The following is a 24874-nucleotide window of genomic DNA, read 5'->3' as shown; positions in this document are numbered from 1 at the left end:
CGAGCTTAAATGAGAAATTATTTTAATATGATTTTATGTTGCTGATTTGAATAGGTTGTAAGTACCTCAAGGGTAGCTTCTATTGATTCTCTTGGCATCCCACAATGCCGAATGTTTAAAAAGAACTTGGATAAATTTATTAATGAAGTAATTCAAAGATAAATCTTAATATGTGAATTACTCAAAATCTTTAAAATATTATAAAGTACTCAGAAAAAAATACCTTTGGCTTACTATAATTTGATCAGTTAAAGCAAATAATATAAATACACATGTATTTATACTTAACATAGTGAGTGATTATAGGTCCCAATAACATACATTTTTGAGAACTGCCTGTAAAGGTTATAACATAGATTTTTCACTTCTTTTATTCTGCACTAAAACCTGCCATACTAAAAGAAGTTTCTAAATTCTTTGTGAGACAGAATTATGGGTCCTCTGAAGCATATAAGGTGCGCTGAAACATACAAGCTTACTCTAGGGTGTCGAAGAATATTGTTCTACTTGTGACTTTTATTCCCCGATGATTTAAATTTCAACAAAAGTGAAACTCCCCAGAATTGGAGTCTGAGTCCATGAGGTTGCATTTTCATGTCAGCTCTTTTGGTCAGAACCTAAAGGGGAGCATATCACATCTCCAAACCTGAAATGTATGTTTTATTTTCCACAGCAGAAAAGGCTGCTATTGGGACTGCTATTTACACACCAAGGTTCCTCAAGGGGAAACTGAGGCTCTCTTTTATTGCAGTTACTTGGTCAATAGAATATCGCAGTTTGGACCAAGACAGGTATTACACTCTTAGGAAAAGTTACCTTTTGCTTTTAGTTGGAGACTCCCTTAAACAATCAGAGTTTTCCTGTTTAGCTCTTTTTGCATCTACAGATGATTCTTTTGATGATCTTAGCTAGAACTGTAGGCCATGATGTCCGGAATAAGCATGTGAGATACTGACTTTTGGACAGACTATTCAGAACATTATTATGTGACACCAAGCTCACTGTGTTAGGAAGATCAAATTGAATTCCTTTGTATCAGGTGTTGCATTTTATCTGTGCTTGCCAAGACATGACTATAATTCATATATATCTTTAAAATGTTTCTCTACATTTTATAATATGTACTATATAACTATATGGTATTTATACATTTTCAAGTCTCATGTTGGTGAACAAAAAAATGACATTTACCAGAAGATCACTCTGTGCATGTGAAGCATCCTTTTGAGACATATGAGTTATAATGGGTAGAGAAAAACATTTTAAATAATCTGTGTTATAGCATTATTATATATTCATATGTTATCACATATTTTATATTTATTTGTATGTTATAAATAGTACATCAGTTTGCTTATATTCTATATTACAATGGTAACTTATATAAAATGTATTTATAAACACACATACTATCAAAATAATAAATAATGCTTCTGATACCACAGTATCATGGTCAGAAAAATTCAAAAGAACTTTGTAAGTAATCTATTCCTTATGCTTTAAGAGAATCATTTTGATATCTGCTGAGTTACACTTTATTAATGAAAAAGTTCTTTGACAGCAAATGAGATATAGCCCATACGATTTCCAAAGTATTAAGAAGTAGAAAACAGTCATATTCCCCTTTTCTCTTCCAGCTCAGAGTGGGTCAGAATTTGGTTTAATCGAAGTCAGTACCATTTTGGGGGGGGGGGGAATGAAGAAAGTTTTAAACACTGAGGAAGGAGCATACTAAAAACAAAGTTCTAATATAACCCAGTCCTGGTAAAGCAAATTCACGGTGGATCAAAGCCTGGGGGTAATTTACAGCACAGATGGGAATGGCAGACTGTCGTGTCTGGGAAGGGAAGAACGGAATTCCTAGTCGGGTTGTGTAATCAGATCTATACTGAGCCTTGCTGAATTATATGGCCTTTCTCTGCAGTCCCTAAGGCATAATATTTCTTGCCTCAGTTGGAGTGGCAGTAAGGGCATCTGGAAGATTCATTTTCATTATGTCTAATGGTCTATGAACAAGGATTTTAATGTACTCTTTTCTTACTATTTCCAAAGTTTGGCCCCAAGCGCAAATTCTTTCTATTTATGCTCCAGGCTAAAACATAGGTAGGAAAACAAATATATTACATATGTATCCAGGAAATGATATAGTGCAGTCTAGAAATCATTTGACTTTCTGCAAAAAGAAAGAAAGAAAGACAGCGTTCTGGATATTAACAATGCAATAAATGTAAGGTTTATTCCAGGACCAAGGCATAATTCTCCAACTTTTTTGTTTTATTGTAAACTGAAAAGCTTTGTTTCTGGTTAAAAAAATATTAGACAAGAGAGTGTAGGTAAAATTAATGGAGTTGGGAGTGGTGCCAGAGGGATGAAAGAATCCAAGGAAAGTTCTTTGTTGCTGAAATCTGTAAGTAGAATTGCTCATGGTTTGTGGTGGGCGGTGATTGTTTTTAAAGAGGGTGAAGAGAGCTGAACCAGCCTCTACATTTTGCCACCTTCTCATTAACCTGAGTCTCAACTCCTGTCCCTTTCCCCCAAGACCTCTGGATTCCAGGACTCTTTCTTATTTTCATGGTGCCCTCTCAATTTCCCTGTTCCCTTGATGCTGGCCATGGTGTTCCCTGTGTCACATAGTCATCAGGGGAGATGCTGTGACCTCAGGGCTCTGCCTTTCGGCCGCCCCAGGAATGCAGGAGGCAGGGCAGTGTGTGCATTGAAGTAGGTAGAAAAGCGAGAACTGGGTAAGTGTGAATTTCTTGTCACTCAATCATGTTGCAACAAGGTCAAATCAACTCATATACCTGCACCTCCTTCTATTTTTTTGCTGGTACATGGGAAAATCTATGTAAAACACTTAGCATGGTGCCTGGCACATAACAAGCCCTCATTAATTGCTGGGGGAGATGACATATGAATAAAATGACTACTCTTATTATGTTATTATTACTTAGATAATAGCAAATCTAATTCATCATCTAATGAAGCGATCTCCTCTAAACCGTAATTTCTAGATGACTTATCCAAACTTTTTATTAAACATTTTTATTGTTGAAAATTTACAGCACAAATTGCTCTGCCAATGTACACTTTTTGGTTCCACCCACTGTTGTGACATCAGATTAATATAGTTATTCATTTGTCTTAAAACACGTACATTTACATATCACATTTATTTAGCCCCATGTATGTACTTGGTCATGAGTCAGGGACACAAGAAATGAGACATACATGATTTCTTCAAGGGGCTTGCAAAAAGAAAACACATATTAATGCTGGGACAGAGTGTAACAGAAGGATGAATACTATATGTTTCCACTTATATGAGGTATTCAAAATAGTCATAGAAGCAGAGAATATATTGTTGTCTAGGGTTTGAGATGTGGGGGAAGTGGGGCTTTGTTCAGTGGGTATAAAGTTTCAGTTGTGCTAGATGAATAAGCTCTAGAGATCTACAACAATATGGCATTGTGCACTTCAACATTTAAGAAGATAAATCTTATGTTAAGTGTTCTTACCACAAAAAATAATAAAATAATAAACAAATAAATAAATTAAATCTCATGAAAAAAAACCAAGAGCCATTGGAATGCTCAATTATCCGAAAGTAGTTCTTAAGCCAGACACTAACTCAGCTGCATCTTGAGAGAGAAATAGGATTAGTCCAAGTATTCTGAGTCAGGCATGAAGACTGGAACAGAATAAGGAGAAATCCAGGCAGAGGACGCACGATGGGGATGGATAAAGATGAAAAGAGCTGAGATAACCTGGTGTTACAAGACAGTTTGTCATGACTGGTGTCCAGGATCAGAGAGCTGAGGGAATGGGCACAGATCAGGCTGGGAGATTGAACAGAAGTCTTACTCCAGGCAGATGTGTACGTCATGTTCATGAGTTTGGACACTTTTGTCTAAAGCAACAGAGAACCATGGATTCATTTTAAGCTGGAGAAATTCATGTTAAAATTCCAAAATGTCATTCTATGGTTGTGTACAATGAATTGGAAGGAGGGGACTAATAAAGACAGGGAACCGTTAAACCACTTGCAAGTTTGCTTCAATACTTTCTAGCAACATCTCGGTCTTTGAGATAGTGATCCCTGTTCTCCACATGACCACAAATGTAACATAAGCTTTCATGATTTTGTGAGCAATTAAATCACATTAGTCACTTACAAGGAAGCAACAATCAATTAAAACCCTAGGTATTTTTTATACAATCGGCTAACTGAAGACACACTATTCTCTGTTAAAGCAGTTGAATTTAACATACAGCTATATTATCTCAATTGTTCTGTTGTTCCTACCATCAAGATCTATTTTTCCTTAATTCCTGCCAGAGTTTAAGGTGTGCAAAATTTTCAGAGTGACACAATATGTCTTTTTAAATCATTATCATTTTTCTGTAACTTTATCATTTATTAATCTCTTACAGAAGGAAATTGGGTGAGAGAAACTGTTACTATGCAAATTCTTGCAGCTGAAAGTGGCAGAAAGAGACTGGAATCCAGACCTCTGACCCAGGCCCTGCATGTCATCAACTAACTACGTGAGTTTTCACTCACTGTGCAATGCTTTCCTGCACAGATAAGCTATGTTCAAAATTTGCTAAATTTCACACTGTCAGCTGAAAGGAATTTGGCTATAAAAATATGTGAATATAGACTATGGAGAATTAAAATCTCACACATTTCCCCATGGAAAATTGCCTTCATTTTAAAATAAATGAATCTTCTTTTCTGATTCAGTGGGAAAATATTAGGTTCCTTAGTAAAATTTGAATAGGGTGTAATTTGTCTGGCAGAAGAGGAAATTTAAGACCAAAAACTCGTAAGGAAAGAGTATCAGAAATGTAACACTGACCAAATTCAGTTCAGGAAGTTTCCTGTTAACATTATCTATTTGCAATAAAACATTTGTTCCAGACTCGATACATGTAGAGAACAAATAAATTTGGATTTTAATATCCAATGGCCAAAGATTTTCAAATTATATTACCCACAACCATAAGTATATTTGGAAAAAATACTTATTTTTAGAATTGCCATCATTTACATATTTCTAGCGTTGTAAGAACTGTAGAAAGAGTTGTTGTCAATTTAATGTGTGACTAAGTTGATGTGTTGGCTAGTTCTCATTTGAACTGTAACATCTAGTGGTTTTCATTAAAACTATGATAGCAGTAGCAAAGGGAAAGTCATAGGGTTCTAATCTTTCTCTTAATTGCCCCATTCAGACCACTCTCATAACCACTGTGTGCTCATCCTTCCAACAAAATAAAACCTATCATGCTGTGACTTCAGAGACCATCAGCCCGATCAGGAAAAGTATCTCCTGGCATGACCGTTAGTTTTATCCACAGGACGACCAGTAGTATGCAGCCGCAACACAGGGCATCAAAAATGTTTACGATATTACTTGATTTTTGGTATTTCAAAAATTGTAGAAGTTGTTTTCATAGCCAAAATCAGAACAGTTTGTGATTCCTTATAATTATTTTATAATTTAGATTGTTTTCTTTTTGGATTTTAAACCAAAATAGGAAAAACTGTAATCTTTTCAGGGCTAAGGGCTGCAACAGCTCTTTTTGGCTGTTTCTTTTTCCTGTAATGCTATTCAAGTTAGAAGAAATGACTATATTTGATTCCACTTAAAATCACAAAAGGCATATCAATTCTGAAATTATTTTCATCTTCTGGTAAGAATGATGCTCATAAGCTGAACTGAATATTCTATTTTGTGATGTTATGGCTGCTTGTGAAGAAAATATTCTAGACTTGGTACTACTTTTTTCCTTTGTCTAATTCTAATTGACCCAATTATGACTTAATAGAGGTAATTTCCCCCCATGATTTTCCTTTCTATTCACTTCTGTAGGTAGATTGATTATAATGGGTGGATAAACTTCTTTTTGGAAATATCAGCATTTGTCATCTAAGGACCTCTGTGGTTAGTAAAGCCAAATTCCCAAAATACATATTATTGATTCCACAGAGAACACACCATACAAATCTCCGTTTCTTACATTCAATACTCTGTTCTGGGGGCGTTGATTATTGGATTAAAATCAGAATTTGAGATCAAAATCATACTTTACTTGCAATTGATAGCATCTCACAGACAAAGCTGTGCTCAGCCTAGAAAATTCATAAGCAGATGTCAAAATAATGGTTTACTTAATGGAACTGTGTTTCTAAATCAATGTGATTTACTAAAGGTTCAGAGCAGTATCTGAGAGATGACGAGACCAGAGCTCCAAGCCATAACAGCATTTAAGGGACTGGACTGCAAAACTGTTCCTGAGAAATTAGTTCATCTGTATTCAGCGTGGAGAAGTAGTGCCCTTATTGTATTTTGACAAGTCATCCTAAATGGCCAGTTAATGAGTTATATTGCCAAAGAAGTGACATTATAAATTACATTTCAACTTTAAAACATTGATAAATAAATCCTCTAAATCTCAAATGGATCCACGAAGATTAAAAAAAAATACTCCTACGAAAAAAACATTTCTTCCACGTTAATGCTTGAGGGTAAAAAAAGACATATGTACTAGAAAACTTTTTGGAAATGATAACATATGAAGAAAGCATATAAATACAGATTCCTGGAAATATTAACTCTTTGTGACACCAGTGTTATTTCAGAACTTAGCTGTAAACTACAGTTCGTTTATAAAAAGATATAAAAATGTTCGGTATTATAGGTTAGTAATAAATATGTAAACTTCATAATCAATAGCTTCTTGAGTCCTACTGCTATTTACAACTTTTACATACTAAGCTAAATTCTCTGTATTTCTATACAACCAAACTGGGTTTGGAAAAAAGAAAGAAAGTCAGCTATATTCTTTGAAGTGACAGAATGAGCCACCGACAGGCAGGAGCCAGAGATGGAAATCAGTGAAGGACTTTCTGCCGACACTGATGAACTACATTTAATTTTAAAGTCCATATGTCAAGGATATGCTTTCTTTTAAGAACACTTAATTTGCAAATCTTACTACCATAGTTTGGAATTAAAAGTTTTTCCACATTGATGTCAAGTATTTTTCATTTTGAAGTAAGGCACTGAACATTTTTTCCTGAGGGTAAACCCCTCATTTTTTTACAACTTACAAAAAAATTCACATCCTTTACCTTGTCTTTCAATCTATCCAAAACCTACCTTCTCAATCACACTGCCTCTAAAAATTAGAGTCAGACATATATATTGTCTGATATTTAGGAACATTCCTCATACACAGTTTCCTTTAATTGTAACGTGATATGAAACCATGGACAAGTCATGACCAAGATATTGACATTAATGTAGTCAAGACACAGTCAAGATTTGTTTGTGGTGGTCTTTTATTATCCTGTTAATGTTTGTAGGGTCTGTCATGAAATCTTCTGTTTCATTCTTGATATGGTAATTTTTGTCTTTTCTCATTATTCCTTAGTCATTCTTGTTGGGGATTTGTTAACTTTATTAATATTTTTGAAGGACAAACTTTCTGTTTCACTGACTTTTCTCCATCTTTTTGTGTTTGTTTTCAATTTCATTGATGTCTGTTCTCACCTTTATTATTTCTTCCTTTCTCATTACTTTGGGTTTATTTTGCTCTTCTATTTCCAGATTCTTGAGTTTAGATGATTGATTTTACCTCTTTTCTACTATTATCCTGTAAGTGTTATAGATTTTCCTCTCAGCAATGCTTTAGCTGTGTTTCAGATTTTTTAATGTATTTTGTTTTCACTTAGTTTGTGGTATTTCTTGACTATCTTGAGATTTGAATTATTCAGTAGTGTAGTGCTTAGTTTTCAAGTGTTAAGACAATTTTCCTGTTTGTCTTTCTATTAATTACTTCTAGCTTGACTCAACTGTGGTTGGAGAACATACTCCATATAATTTCATTTTTTTTAAATTTCCTGAGGTTTGTTTTATGGCCCAAGACATGGTCCATAATGGTATCTGTTATATGAGGACTTGAAAAGGATGTGTGCTCTGCTGCTGTTGAGTGAAGTGTTCTAATAATGTTGATTCAATCCTATTTGGTAATGGTGTTGAGTTCTCCTATATCCTTGATGTCTTTCTAATTGTTTTATCAACTGTTGAAAGAGGAAGGTTGACGTCTTCAACTCTAAATAATTATGAATTTATCTATTTCTCTCCCTTCAGTTCTTTGAGTTTTTGCTTCCATGTTTTGCACTTCTGTTACGCAAACATATAAGATCATTATGTCTTTTGGTGGATTGACCCTTTTATCATTATGTAATATCCCTCTATCTGGTAATCTTTGCTCTAAATCCCACTTTTTGTAATAGTTGTATAGCCACTCCTACTTTCTTTTATTAAATGTTTGCATGATACACACTTTTCCAATCTTCTTCTTCAACCTGACTTTATTATTTTATTTGAAGTGAGTTTCTTATAGGCAGTACGTATTTGGGTCATATTTTCTTTTAATCTATCCTGCCAGTCTCTGTCTTTTAATTAGTTCACTAAAAATCTTTATTTTGAATATAATAATTAATATTTAAAGTTTAAGTCTGCCATATGATCTTTCATTTTCTGCTTGTTATCTCTGATTTTCATCTCTCTGTTGTCTTTTTCCTCCATTCCTGTGTTCTACTTGAATATTTTTTAGAATTCCATTTTGAGTTATATTGTTTGGGGGTCATTCTTCTTGTATATCTTTTTAGTAGTTACTCCAGGTTGTATGTTATGTATGTATGGCATCATACTTCACTGTTGTTGTCATTTTGCCATTTAGAATAAAATGGAGAAGGCTTATATCCCCTTACCTATCCCCATTTATAATATAATTATCTCAGCTATTTCCTCTACATACATCTAAACCCACATTAGCTTTATAAAATTGGCTTCTGTTGTCAAATATAATTGTGAACTCAAGAAAAACAGGAAAACTTATTGTGTTTAGTCTTATTTTACTTTTTAAAAGTGAAATAACTCTTTGCTAGAGAAAGCATAGTTTTGCTCCAGAATCCTGGGGGTTTGTGCTGTAAACACTGCTTTACAGAGTACCTATTCGGTATGCTTATTCACCACAGATCTATCTAGCACCATTGGTTCTGTCATACCATACAGCCTGAGTGGTAGGACAACATATTTAGCATCTTTGATTTGTTACAGTATCTTCTATTGCTTTGGGTCCCATTTGAGATTGTGGCTTTAGAGTTTATTGAATAAAGAGGGAAGAAAAGTGTCCCTGAGTGTAGTATATGCTGCCTTCACTATCCACAGAAACGTAACAAGTATGTACCCCCATTTTAGTGGTAAGCGGTGGAAGAGGCAATAACTTGTTTTTGACTTCACAAAGGAACATTTCAGCATACTCCTGACACCCAAAATGTCCACCAATTTAGCAAACGTCTGAATACTCACAGACTATGTATCCTACCTGCCACCAGGTACCTATGTGTCTTACTAGGGCGTCCAAAGTCCTTCTCATATCCTCCTGCTACCAGGGCCAGGTAGCATGATGCCCTCAATCTAGAAGCCAAGGGCAACATTCTGTGGAATGCTAAAATGATCAGTGACCAAACAGATTATATTGCCACAGAAAAGAAGGTGAATATGCACTGCTGTCTTTTTCACAGAAGAGAAAACTACTTTCGATTCGCTTTCTTAATATTTGATACGCTTCAAAAATGAGAGTATATCTAGCTCAGCTATTTCCATCAGTGCCACGACGTAGGGAACTTTACAATAGTCTCACATCATCTACCGCAACCCGTCTGGTTTTGGTTAGGGCCAAACAAATCAAATGAATGGGCCTGTGATGGTGACTCCATCCCTGCCTTTTCAAGTCCTCCATAGCACTAATCTCTGCAGTTCTTCTCCGGATGCAGTATTGTTTCCGATTTAATATCTTGGCCAGGCCGTGAGCAGTTAGCCCAAGGATGTTGGTCCAAGTGGTGGTTATTGTGTAGTTACAGGGGCTTCCATTTGGCCCATCCTGTCCGAATGGCTCTTACTCCATGGACCAGAGAACCAATGTAAGTGTTTTGCCAAATACTATTTATATCTATCTCATTTAAGCATTCCAGGACCAAGGACATTACTACAGGGTGGTTGAGAGACACACTGAGTCACTATATATCACCCTGTATTTACAAATTTGCATTCCAATCAGAGGGCACGATGAGGTTTAGGATTCCCTGATGTCAGTGACAACTTAGAATCGAGATCCAACAGTCTTCAAAATATCTGGGTGTTACCATGTCTCTAGGCAACAGTTACTCTGGTAAATGGCTGCAAGCCTTTTTGAGGAAGGATTGGGGGAATTTTTATCATACATATTTGTGGTATTGGTGCAAACATCAGAAGGATGTAACCTCTCACTCAGTCAGTGGCCGTTGGGTCTGAGAACTAGCATAATCATTCCTACCACAGGGACTTTGCACATGATATTCCTGCTGCATGTGGTGTATCTCTTGTTATTTATGCTCCCCTTCCACTAGTTAACTCCTAGTTGTACTTCACAGTTCATTTCCTCAGAGAAAACTTCCTGGGGTCCATGGGTCAGGCCAATTACTCTTGTGCTAAATGCTCCTAGCTCTGTATATCCAATTCTTTATAGTACCTAAAGATACCTTTATTGCTATATGTCAAATAAATATTTATATATATGCTAGAAAGACATTGATTTATGTCTTTCCCACTAGATTGTAAACATATCAAATTGTATAATTTACATGTATGCTAGTTTGACCAATGCCTCTACTTCCCACTAGACAGTAAGCTCCATGAAGCAATGGTTTGCTCACCATGCCTGGAATTTAATTTGTGCCTAATTAGTTTCCATGGAGTGAAAGAACAAATAGTCTAATTCTGAAAACAGGAAAAGTTACAAATGACTAAATCTGGCAGAAACCATCATCAGGATATATAGTTCTCAAAATTACTTTTGCTGTCTTTTATGTTCTGTACCCAGTATGACTTTGGCAGACGGACTAGTCAGCTCTGCTCTGGTCGTGTCCTCCCAGTCCTCCCATCCCTTTTCTTTCACCCATATCTCATTTGAAATAACATAATCTACCAAGTTTGGAATCTAATGGCCATAGATCCTCAAAACTGTCCCTTGTTAAGGTTAAAATTCTAAATTCTAATGTTGGTAAATGAAATTTTTTAAAATAAATTCTTTTTTTCCCCAAGAATATACTTTAGATAACTGAAATCAAGTGGGGTCGACTGAGTTGAATTTTATCATAAGAATCAGAATCTCATATATGAACGTACCCTCAGTATGTACTTCTGCAGCATTATTGCCTGGCACCAGCTATGCTATCAGCAGGATGTTCAGAGATGAGATACAGTGGACATAGGTGAGAACATGGATAGTTTTATGAGTCTGATTTCCCCACACATCGCCCATTTTTCTCTATTATTTTTCTTTCTTCTTTCATTTTTCCTTTTTTTAAACTGCAGTCTAGGGTTAGATTGTGGCAATTTGGAGCATATTGTGTAATACACCAGGTTCTTCAAATAACTAGTAAGTGCAGGAAACTTTTTAAGTATGGAACCATTTATAAGTGAGGGTAGGGGAAACAATGTCTATAGACAATATTAAACTCTTCGTTATAAAGTCTTCATTGTTCAGCGTAAAGGAAATTTATTTGGGGTGTGAGTTCACTTAGTAGGTTTCTAGGCAATTGTGCACTGGACCCTCATCAAGTTCCCTTATGGCTAAAAGGAACTAATGTAAGTATCTACAGGATGTGGTAAACATGATTGAGAATAAATATTATTAATATCCAAATTCAGATAAACAACTAAATACCATAATTATAAACCTCATATGTGCTAAAAATTACAGTGTCTGCATGATGCACATTCTACACGGGTTGCTGACGTACTATTTTCTGATTCTCATTTTTCAAAGACTCTGGCGCTTTTATTCTTCCTTGCTCTCCCTTGCATCTTTAGTAAGATTATTTTGGTGTGCTGTTTTTATTAGTATAAATCTCTAAGCTCACCACTGAGGTTCTGAATTTCCTCTCTGAGTCCCTCTGGGTCTTGTTATTTCTAAGATTGTCAATTTTTTAAAAGTCATATTAGATGCATGTTTTTTCTTATATGCGATTAAAGTCAATGTTTCTCCTTCTCCAAACAACTTCCTCCTCTCTGACTTCCCTTTTCCCTTCATCTTCATTCCTATATAAAGGACAAAGTATCTAAATGCATATTCAAAGAATGACAGGAACATGGGGCTTTCCCAGCCAAGATTATCATTTGGTGCAACAGGCAAGCTAACAATTTTTTTTCCCTCCAATTATTTAAAGATATAATCAACAATATACAATGGGGGCAGAGTTAATGAATGTAAAGAGTGTTTTGTTTAGTTCTAATTTCTTACCAAAATGCCATCTTCTTTGGGAGAAGCCACGTCAATTTATATTTCAACAGTTACAAGGGAACACCTTAGCTAACTAGTAGCCACCACATTTTTACCTGTACGTGGCATGCTTTAGCAGTCTCTAATAGAGGCGGGGCCTGGGTGTCCTGCTTGTCCTCCCCTTAATCTGTCTGTGGACACATGAACAGCACCAAGAATGCGGTACCCCTCTCTTCTTCCTTCAACTTTTCTGTTCCCTTCAATTTTTCTGTTCCCTTCTCCCTGCTGTGTCTCCTATACCTTACTTTCAACCTCTGCAGCTCTCCTTGCTGCCTCATTTGTTGCATTTCTTTTTCTTTTCTTTTTTCCTTTGAGATAAAGAATAAAGAAGAGAAACAAAGAAAATAGGGTGAAAGTAATGCCTCTTCTTTCTCCTGCTCCAAAACATCCTTCTTATGGCTATTTTTCCACCTTTTTTTTTCAATTTTATTTATTTATTTTTATTGTTTTGGGAGGGTAATTAGGTTTATTTATTTATTTATATTTGAATGGAGTGCTGGGGATTGAACCCAGGACTTCGTGCATGCTCAGCATGAGCCCTACTGCTTGAGATACCCTCCTCCCACTTCTTATGGCGATTAAGCTGTCTTTTCAACTTTCAGTATAACCATTCTGTAACTCTGCACTTCTTTAAAATACCATCTCAAATCTTAGTGTGTTGTCCAAGGCTCTCCCAGGTAGTATAATAATAATAAGTTCACATGTCTTTATTCCTAACTGAACTGAGAGTCTCATGGGACAGTGTGTGGGGAGCGTGTATATGTGTGTGTTTGTTTCCCCTCGCATTCCCAGCACTTCATGTAGTGCCAGGTATAAAGAATACCCGTAATAAATGATTGTTGAATAAACAATCAATTGTGTTTTCTTCTCTTAGCAGGATGTTCTCTGGGCTGTAAAGTTGAGAAGCTCTTAGTTCACTGATGTGACAAAGATTAACAAAGAATAAGACAGTCCTCTCTTTGACCTCTACCCCAAAGTAATATGTTCAAAATTTAATAGATGTTCTGAATAAAAAGTTCTGTCTTGGTTGTGTAGCTATGAGAAGTGATTTTAATGGGAAAATGTTCTTAAAAGCAGGAGACAAAGCCAGCAGTCTTACAGAGCTGTTGAAGTGATGTGTGCTCAAGTGGGTGGATTTTGTTTCACAGTAAATTGAGTCAGCTATGTATTTGTGTCTAAAAATGTCTTTTCATCTAGAAAAGTCTTTATAAATAATAAAATACATATTTTATTGTTTTAAATAATTTAAATATTATTAAACAACATTAAATATGCTTAGGTGGAGGGTATTTTTACATAATGTATGGTAAATACTTTTTACAATTTCTTTATATTTTAAATTTCACAGAACGTATTAGTGAATGTTCGTAACTTTAGCATAGAGTGTTTTCCTTTTGAAAGAAGGTAGAACTTACCTGGGGGATAAAGTTAGAGGTAGCCATCACACCAAGTCTGACTTTCCAAAAATACATAAGTCATCGGAGGTCACCATGAAATTCTGTGTACCCGATATTTTACTCGCAATTGCTTAAAAAGACGTAAGATAATCAAAGATGAATACTAATCGATATGTGTGGTTGTTCCATTCACAAGAGTGGGAAGTTGAAATTCAATCTTAAATTAGTTACACCAGTGGAACTTTAGCATACTGACATAAAAAAGCACGTGAAACACAAAGGACAATCATAAGTTATTTTCTGCCGGCTTCAGTGCACACTAGCAAAAATCTAGTGGGCACATCTGTAAGCTATTTGTTCAGGGTTATTTTCTCCCTCGTCTTCAGCTCGCAGTTCAAAGTCTCCTCTGCCAAATCCTGTGAGGTAATAGAGAACAGGTTGATCCTAATTATGTGGGTTGATAATGGAACACTTGATAGAAGCCATTTTTGCCCTGGACTAATTAACTTAGGGATAATTATTGCTTCAATATTTCTCTTTTGAAACCAAATTAAGTATTTTTCTAAGTACATTTGTATCAGAAAGTCTTCTAAAAGTTGGTGTGAATAAAAAGAAGAACACGTGAAGAATAGAAATGTTCTATCAAAAATATGATCTTGATTTATTTAAACAGATGAAAAGAACTAAATCTTTTCAACTAGGTCAACTGATGAGTAAGAAGGAAGAGGGCTAAAAGAAATTGAAGGGTGTGAACAAAAAACATGGACAACAAATGTTTAGCATTATGCAAATGTTCACTGGGTAAAACAGCAACATGCAAGATAATTTCTGGTTCTAATAAAATGATATTTAGACAAAAAACAACTGTCATTGGATGGAAAATTATTTAAACTCTTTCAGCAGCTAGTAAGAAATGTAGAAAGGTCATGTATGGAAACTGAATGAATTATATCAATCAAACCAAAATTTTTCAGACATCAACTTTCACCATATCATTACATTTTGACTCAAAAATGCTGAAAATTTTAATATATCTGGTTGCATATTTCATTCTGGACAGATATTTATAAAATGGACAATATGTGTTCTCGTAGAGAAACTGACAACATCGGATGATGTACTCTCAATGCACTGCTGCACTCACTTAGGGTTTCCAGAATTTTGTCCAAGAGTGTCATGGAAATTTCAAACTTCATCACCCCCTAAAAGCCTTTCAGAGCAAGCTAGATCTTAATTCGTTTTAATCTTTTTTTACTCACTGGTATTCAGAAGGCAGAATTTTTAGGAAGGATGGATACCATGAAATAAAAGTAAACTCTAAAAGTTGAAGAATTACTGTTTTAGGCAATAAATATAACCATTGAATGAGAGACTTTGCTCATTGGTAAAAATTCTCCCAGTGCTTTGGTTCATGGTTAGCCAGCACTCCAAACGTCAGATTTCCATATTCCTAATGATATAGTCTTGTGGTTTGCTTTTGTTTTGTTTTGTTTTTATTCTTTCCAGGGCCACTAATTATAGGGATTATCTATTTCTTCTAAGTAGAATCAGATTTTAGGGTTTGACAATCCCACAGAATATAATGAGAATGAATACAAAATGGGACAATTTTGATTTGGATTTAATAATATAAGAATACAAATCATGTCAATTTTAGAGAATTTAATATTCAGTTCTGATCATGGCACCTTGGAAAACCCAAAACAGGAAAACATGGTGCATTTCTGTTTTAGTTCAATGATTTCAGCTGAATATTTAATGAGTCTGCTATGAGAAAGGTACACTGCTGAGCAGAGAGGGAACTGCAAAGAAAACAAAATAACCTTTGGTAGACAGGAGTTTACCAAATAGACACAGACATAAAACATAGTCACGAAACTATGATAGAGTCATAAAATCAATGTAAGAGACACAAATGTGGGCTCTTGGTCAAGGAGGTAATGAGCTCATCACTGAGGCTGAATATTTCAGCATACAACAATACATATGGAGGGAGAGGCATTCCAGATGGCAAGAATGGAGTCAAATATTCACAGGTCATGAGTGGTTTTTAGAGTATTTCACGGCTCAGTGTGGCTGGAACACAGCTGGTGCTGAAGCTAGACTGTAGCCAGATTGTGGGAAACTTTAAAGGCTAAGATGAGAAGTGTGGACTTTATTCCATAGGATAGCCAATTCAATTTCTTACCAGGCAAGTGACATATGAAATTAATGCTTTAGAGAAATTAATTTTTCAGAAATACACAAGAAAAGTTGAAGTGGCTAAAAGATGTAGATATGAAATTCACTTTATAATATCTTGAACCACTTCATAATCCTAAAATCCAGCAAGAGTGGAAAAGAAAAAAGACAAAGAAGGAAGGAAAGAAGGATATTACAATATACTTCTAAAATTTAACACTGGCAATACATTTTAATACAAATATACTTGAGTTGGGGATCTACCAGTAAATTTCATTAATTAAATTAGTGATAATATTTAGAAATGTAATATTATATATGCATAATATTACAATAATGACTTAAATCTATTCATTTTTAACATCTCAATAGATGTTAACAATGTGCTTTATGTTTAATGATATATTTCTATAATTTAAATTTTTTTAATTCAATATATAACTTAATTAGAATGTGAATTAATAAGTCAAAATTTTCATGTAAGTAGGTAATTTCATTGGTGTGAATCATTGGTGATAAAATTAACAAGTAATTAATGAAGGCTTACCAAGTTCAAACTACTATACTACTTTTTGAGGAACTTGAACAATATTTCTGTAAAGAAATCATCTGGTTTTTAAAAATAATTCTAAGAAACCAAGACTTTCATAAATGAATAAAAACTTAACGATGATAAGTGTAGCAATACATGTTATGTCACTGAGAGGGGAAGTTAAACCTTCAGCTACCCAGCAACCCTGAAAACTAGGTGATGTTGGATAAGCTACTGTTCTATATAGATTTGAGTTTCCTCTAATTTTTTTTAAAATTAAAACTTTCCTGGTGGAACTATTTCCCAAATAAATACTGTGTTTCACTGTTTTCTTAAATCACTGTACTGCGCTGGGTACACAAGGCTAGACGTTCAGTTGTGTGTAGTGTGGGGCATTGGACTAAGTGACAATAGTTTCTGTATGGTGACACCGTTGTTTAATATCCTTTATTTTTCTTTCTCTCATTGCTTTCTCACACATTTCTACTTGTGCTATCCCACAAGTTATTATTGTTGTAAGACATTGCCAAGCAAAGAGAGCCTTTCTTTTCAATCTTTTGCATTGTGTAAAATAGGGGATTTTTTCCTCTTTATTTCATTCCTTGTGGCTGAGTACTAAGCACCTGCTTGCCTGGCCACCAGAGGATTTCTTCTTGGCATGTTTCCTCCCGTTAAACTTGGGAATCAAATTATGCAAAATCAGTGAATCAGTGATGGACCCACTGGGTATATTCATGAGAATTAGAAAATAAGTTTCTTCAGAAATGCTAAGAACTTCCAACAAAAGTTAGACTTCTGTTCCATGTACCTCATTTATTCTTTATTAAATTCCAGGCAGTAAACTTCTATTTTTGTTCATATTATTAGTATTACTATTTCTTTTATTTTTTTCAGCTTAATAATTATTCTTTGAAATTAGGTGACAAAACTGGGCCTGGAAGCCAAGTCACTTTCCTTTCGATACGTTTCTTTTTACTTTAACTGAGAGTTACTTTTCCTTCCTGAGTTTCTGCTTCTTCAGTGAAGAAAGGAGCAGATAATCTGTAAACGCCCCTCCAGTTCTTGACTTCTCGGAATTATAATCAGGGTCTGGAACTCAACTGTCAATCAATGCAAACTTTTAAAATGTGCTTGAATAATGAATAGTATGACACCATGAGTTTTACTTTAGATAAAATACTTACTCTCCTATGGAGATCGAAGCGGTAACTTTAGTCTCATGATTACTCCATGAGAACTGGTACATCCAGTCCGAACAGCAGGTTTTAGAATGATGTAATTGTTAAAAGAATATCAAGGATTAATGTGATTCTAGTATAATGTTGAAAGACATTTTCCTTATACCAATAGTGAACAGAGCAGAGAGAGAAGTAACATACAAAATACAGATTCTAAAGCATGAATTACTCAGAAGTTATTTGAATAATATTAAATTGCTATTAGCTCATTCAATTGAATCATTACTCAAGTATGTTTTCTGACTAAAAGTTAAATCTTGAAAAATGAATTAGATAATGTGCACTTTAAGTTTCTTTATAAAATATTTATTTTTTATTTTAATTCCTATGGGATTTGCGGGAGGATCAAAACTCCCCTTTTTCTTTTAATTTTTCAGCCAAATATACACAGACAATTATCAATGTGCTGTCTGTGTTAAATAAATATTAGCACTGTTTCTCTCCTCTTTCCAGTAACCAGGGTGATCTTTCCATGCACTTAGCATTACACTTTGAATAAAATTAAAATTTCTTAGTATGATCTTCAAGAATCAAAAAGAACCTAGCTCTGCCTACCTTCTAAATCTCTTCATGTTAGTTTCCTCCCATTCTTACTACACTCCTGATGACTAAGGAAATTAATGAGATTAAGAGACTTTGGGAGTCAGGAAGCCTGAAGGAATATAATCTCGTACTCTCTGGAAATTGAATTGCTTAGGGCAGCTCCAATGTGACAACAGATCTCTCTGCAGTGTCAGCAGAGCCCTGAGGCACCATCAGAGATAGTATCACTCATCAGACAAAAAGTAAAACCATGCTGATACACACTTGGCATTAGAAGTGGTCAGTATTCATGATCAGTATAATCATAATAAACTGATTAACCTTTGAACAGAATTTCTTGGTGATAATAATAATCACAATCATTTGCATTAATTAATTATAACTTGCACAGGAATTCTTTGAGGTGGATGCTCTTATCTTTCACAGATGAGAAAATCGAGGCTCTGAGAGGTTAGTCGCTTGCCCAAGGCCACACAGTTCACACGTGGTGGAAGTGGGTTCTAACCCTGGTCTGTGTCAACCAGAGCTCACGCTCTTACTTGCCGTGTGTTACTGCCTAACGCCACTATCCCTTCACATAGAAGGAATATTCACCTGAGTACAGTGAGAAAATGGATTTTTTAAATATATATTATTAAAATGCATCTTTTAGAGATCATAGAATAGTTTGCTTCAAAAATGTTTTTTGGAAATTTCACTCTACCATATTTTATTTCAAATAAATCTTAGAAGAAAAGCAATTTGTGTTTGTGCCTTTATCCACAATGTGTTTTAACATTTATAACACAGTGTTATCCTAAATTCCTTTAAAAATAGAATTGTTTTTTTTTCAAATGTAATTATCTGTTTTCATTTTGTTACTATTCTCTACTTCAAATGCACTTCCAGTTATGATTAGATCCCATAATTTCCACCTGTAACATCTGGATAAGTACATATAGATTCTATGCCAAAGAGCTATATAATGCATGGAAAAATCCTCTTGGCACTCATTAAACTTTTCCATTTCTTTAAAATTATGCTTTACTTCTGTAGTAAGCAGAGATGAAACGTATAATTATCTATTTTTTCTACTCAGTGGTAGATTTGCTGTTTCCTTCTCTGTCAGTTTCCCCCTAATATGTCTGTTACCTCTATTTTTGATGAAGAAGCTTCTCATCCTAACAAGAGTGCTTAAATGCTGATTATGTTAATTGTGTGTAAAAGGCCATCAGTTCATTATTTTTTTAATTTCCCGAATTACTCTGTGTTCATCCCCTGATGGTCTCAGGCTTGTTAAAGGATATAGCAAAGTGTGTTTGGGACACAATGCTGACTTTGAGCTCACGCAGACTGCCAAAACAAACTCCTGCTAAAATAGCTGATCCATTTGTATTTCATGAAGTAAATTGGTGCCCCTGAAGTTTCACAATTTGATGCAACATCTAAAAATTAAAATGGCATCTGGAAATTTCAGACTCAGTAAGTTACACGATACACATGAAATTAATCTTGGAAGGGTGAAGACATTACACAAAATTCTCATAATTTTGTTTTACTTTGTTTGCCAATTATCATGAAGAAAGTCGCTGGTGTATTAAGAACCTGTAGAGAGCTTGTTTTTTACAAGGAGATTTTAATAACATGTAATATTTAACCATCTAATTAATTTCAACTATGCAAAATTAACCACCCAGAGAAGTGAAAGCTATCTAGTTGGTAGAGTTGTGAGACCAGACAATCATTTCTGCCGGTTGTGGTTTAAATTGAGATCATTTCCCCTAAGAAGCCTGAACCAATTTCTTTGTAGACCAGAGGTTTTTATATCATATTTTAGGTTTCATCAGGCTGATAGCAGTAGCAATTCTTCTCACTGCTTTACAGACACTCTGTTTTCTCCAGGGATCTCATATGGACACTTGGATAGACTATGTTTGAAAGGCTCATGTTTTGGCAAAGTATACTGTTGTGTGATATGTTTTCTATTTCATTTCTTGGTTGAAAACTCCCTGTCCACAATGGTCAAGAAGAATATATAAATATTGCTTCACACAGATATACTTGCCAGTGTAACTTGCCTAAGAAATAAAACAACTAAATGTTTGATAAGTTAGAAGTTTTCATCACTGAGAATGTTCTTTTGAGGGTAACAATAACCTTGGATGTCAGAACTGGGCACCGACCTCTAAATGATGCAGTTGTGGTGCTCTTTGGTAAAACTGGAAGGGAAAGAATTGTATCTGTCGTTGAAGCTCCATGAACATTTTGCTGACATAGATTTATTGGCTTTCAGCTTTCTTTCTGCTGGCATTTTATTAGCAGAATTCAAAGGAGAGTACTGAGTAGAAGTTTTCACCTTACTTATTAAACTCTTTTTTAGTAACAGAACTATACCTGAATTTCAGTGACAGATGCTATGCACAGGGTACTATGTTCAGTATCTTGTAATAACCTTTAATGAAAAAAATATGAAAATGAATATATGTATGTATATACATGACTAGGACATTGTGCTGTACACCAGAAATGAACACATAGTAATTGACCATACTTCAGTATAAACAATCAAATAAATAAATAAAAGCACCATCTATGTATGCACTATGAACTGTGAGTATTGACTTTTAGTTGGTAAATATTGCCTTCTGTGTTATCAAAAGTATACCTTACTTCATGTTAGGATTTTTTTAAAATTTTGGATCATCATTATAATTTAATTAAATCCATCTGTGTTTGAAGAAGGATCAATTTTTTGTGCTTTGAGAAGACAACCATTATTTTCTTATATCTCATTCCACCTCCCCTAATATCTTCCTTAAAATTCTTTTCATAAGCGGTAAAAAGGTAATAAATATATTTTAATAATTATAAATGGACTCATCCAATATTGATGATGAGTGACAAAGAATGAGAATTTTTGTTCAATTCACGTGTTGATTGATTTATTTGGACATTAGTCCATATTAAAGCAAACAACAAACACTTGATTTTCAACATTCAGCTTTGGTAGCAATCCACTACAGAACAGCTGCATTTCAAGTTGGAGACAGAATTCAACCATGAGCTGATGCAGCTTGCATCAATCAGTCTATAGAGCAATTAAAAATGAGAAAGAAAATTAATTTCATATATACTTTCATTTATACCATTTTCATTCCACTGTGTAGATTAAAGTTTTTATCATATACATGTTGCCTAAAGAACTTCTTTTAACATTTTGTTGTGGGGTTTATTGTTGTAAACAATGTTTTTTATTTGTCTAAAAAAGCTTTATTTCTTGTTCACTTTTGAAAGTGATAGAATGCTCTATTTTGAGAATTTTTTTCCATTGAGACATTTCAAAGATACCATTTCATGATCTTCTAGCTTCAAAAATTTCTGATGTCAATTATTTAAGTCTGCCTATGCACACTTATATCTATATATATGTACACACACACACTTATGTATGCAATATGTTCTTTCCTTCTGCTTGCCTTTAAAATTTTCTTTTTATCTTTGATTTTTAACATTTTGAACACACTTTGTCTAGGTTTTTTGTTTATTTTGTTTAGTATTTATTTTGCTTGGTTTTCTGTGAATTTCTTCAATCTGGTCTCATGTCTCAATATTTTTAGAATATTCTCAGTCATTAACTTATAATACTTTCTCTCCGCATGTTCTCTCTCTTCTTCTTTTGTGAGTTTCATTACACCAGTATTTGATTGATTGATTGGTGTCCCAAAAGTTTTTTGTGCATTGGTCTTTTTAATTTTTTTTTCATTCACTCTTAAGATTGCTTAATTTCTATTAAATGATTTTCGTGTTTACTGATTCTTCTTTCTTTGGCTTTTTTAGGTCTAATAATAAGCCTATCAAAACATTTTTATTATCTTGGTTACTGTGTTTCTTATATCTACCATTTCCATTTGAGTCTTATAGTTTTCATCAGTCTGATGAAATTTAAATTCTATTCTTACAATTTCTGTCTCTCTGCTGTAATACATGCATGTTGCTCATCTTCTTAACAAGAGTTTTTTAATACGTTGATCATAATTATTTTAAATTTTCTGTTTGATCGTTCCAACATGAACCTTATTCTATTGACCGATTCCAGTGCACCTTAACATCACATTATTTTTGACTGTTTCATTGCTCTATAATTGTTTGTTGAATGCTGGACATTGTGTATAGGACAATACAAATTGAGATAAATATTGTTGATGTCTGAAAATAGACACATTTCTTTTTATACTAGGTCCTTAATGTGGCAGATTGAGTTAATCTAGCCAGGAATTGGGCTGTATTTGGGTTTTGTTGTTGCAATGATTTTCAGGGCACCACCAGCTTCGAATTCCTCTAGCTTTTTCTCGTGCTTATGATGGGAGCCGAGTTGCAGAGGTTTATTCTTAATTATTCTGTCCCACTTTTAGTTTCAGACTTCTCTGTAGATTTACTCCTCAGAGAAATCTCTCTCCACGTTCATTCCCCCTCTCTTAGCAGTAGACAAATCCTGCTGATCACTCATCACTTAGTAGCCTGGTGAGGGGGGATGGAGGGGACTCCTCTCTTGTCCTGCTTTAACATCAGTCTTAGGCAAACCCTCTGTTCCTGAATCTTGAGGCTTGTTAGTGACCCTGCCACTCCACCAGTGGTAGAGGACCTTTACTGTTCTGACTTTGCCCTGGTGTCAAAGATTATTTTACCTTTCTTTCCTCAAGCTGCAATGGATTTCCATGTGCTGTTTGATAGCTACAGGGGTTTGCCTGGGGTGTAAGGCTTATGTTCAGCAGTGGAGGTGGGCAAGAATAATCCAGGTGAGGCTTTGTGCCTTTCCCACAGGGGTTGCTATTTTCCTCACCAAGACCTGATCAAACAGGAGACAATCTCTGATCTCCCAACCTGACTCAGATCTTTCTTATGAGCACCTAGAGATGGGAATGGACGAAAGCCCGAGGTTAAGTGCAATCTCCTTATGTCTGTAGCTTGAAGTATTCTATATTCTCATACTAGCCCACACTCAACATTCAGAAATTTGTTAAAACACTTAGCTGAATTTTCTTACCAGTTTGTTTGGCACCCCATGTCCCTTACCTAGCATGCTTTCCTGCAGGTGAACCAGTGCTCACATCTTGTTTCTTTGGAGGCACTGCTATTCCCTTAGACTTGAGACTACTTGATTGGCTGTGGCCTCAGCTCTGATGGGCTCAAGACAATTTATGATTTGGTAAATTATTCAACTTGTTGGTGAGGGAAAGCAATGCTCTTTCAATTTTCTACATCTTAAGATAGAGCTCAAGCCCTTATCAGCTGATTTTGAAGATATGACTTCTAGGATCAAATATAATATGATTTACATTAACGATTTATTCAATGTAATTCATAAATTTTAAATTTAATAACAATAAAACTACTTTAACAAATCTAATAGGATGTTTTAAATTCATGAATTGTCATAATAATTTATAAGGTAGTTCTTCAGTCAGATACAAAAGAAATTTTGACTATTGTTTGGTTGAATCTTAAATAATTAAATAGTTAAAATAATTTGTATTTACAAAATATAGACAACATTATTATTAAAATATAATTTAGGCCTCCTGCCTCCTCCTGCTTGGGCCTTCAGATAGACCATGGCCCTGAGAGCATGCGGCTTGATCATCTTCCGAAGACGCCTCATGCCCAAGGTGGACAACACTGCAGTTGAGTTTCTACTGCTGCAGGCATCCGATGGCATTCATCACTGGACTCCTCCCAAAGGCCACGCAGAACCAGGAGAAAGCGACTTGGAAACAGCCCTGCGGGAGACTCAGGAGGAAGCAGGCATAGGAGCGGGCCAGCTGACCATCATCGAGGGGTTCAGAAGGGAGCTCAGTTATGTGGCCAGGGAGAAGCCTAAAACGGTCATCTACTGGCTGGCAGAGGTAAAGGACTACAACTTGGAGGTCCGCCTCTCCCATGAGCACCAGGCCTACCGCTGGCTGGGACTGGAGGAGGCCTGCCAGCTGGCTCAGTTCAAGGATAATAAGGCAGTACTCCAAGAAGGACACCATTTTCTCTGCTCCACAGTGGCCTGAGCTGACCAGAGCAGGGTCATTTGCCTCAGTAGGATCCTTGAGGACCTTCTGAGATGAACCCGCCTTCACTTTCGGGGAAGTCTTTGGCTCATCATAGCACAGAGCAGATAGGTTAGTAAAATCAGCTGAGGGCTCTCAGAAGCATGCAAGCAAAACTCTCAGCTGGGTGGAAAGGAAGGCAAAGGAGGAATTAAAAAAAGGAAAAAAGGCCAGGCCCAGTGAGTGCATCCTTGAAGTTAATGAATAAATGTCAAGCAGCTTAAAAAAAAAAAAAATATATATATAATTCAATTTTCAGCATTTAAAAATGTCAGTTTCCTACAAATTGGTTCATAGTTTCACCCTAATTTCAGTTTAAACTGTATTGGGAAAATGGGAAATAAGACTTCAAGAAATGATTTCTCCCTTTAAAAATTTTATGATCTAATAGAAACTGAGAAGAAATAAATTAAATTTGGGATTTAAAAACATAAAACATCTTCACACTTTAATGCAGCAATTTTTTTCAGCAAATACTTAGATAGTATCTTCTATGACCAAGCATAATACTAG

General features: G+C 35.1%; 1 pseudogene across 1 annotated transcript; it reads left to right on the top strand.

Annotated features, from left to right (window-relative positions):
- Positions 1-23846: 23846 nt before the first annotated feature.
- On the top strand, positions 23847-24586 carry LOC102536190 (bis(5'-nucleosyl)-tetraphosphatase [asymmetrical] pseudogene; annotated as a pseudogene). The gene has a single exon (XR_001459655.3). The product of XR_001459655.3 is annotated as a bis(5'-nucleosyl)-tetraphosphatase [asymmetrical] pseudogene (transcript).
- Positions 24587-24874: the final 288 nt, after the last annotated feature.

The sequence above is a fragment of the Vicugna pacos genome, chromosome 5 (assembly GCF_048564905.1).
Source record: "Vicugna pacos chromosome 5, VicPac4, whole genome shotgun sequence".
Lineage (NCBI taxonomy): Eukaryota > Metazoa > Chordata > Mammalia > Artiodactyla > Camelidae > Vicugna > Vicugna pacos.
This window is presented reverse-complemented; position numbering and strand designations above follow the sequence as displayed.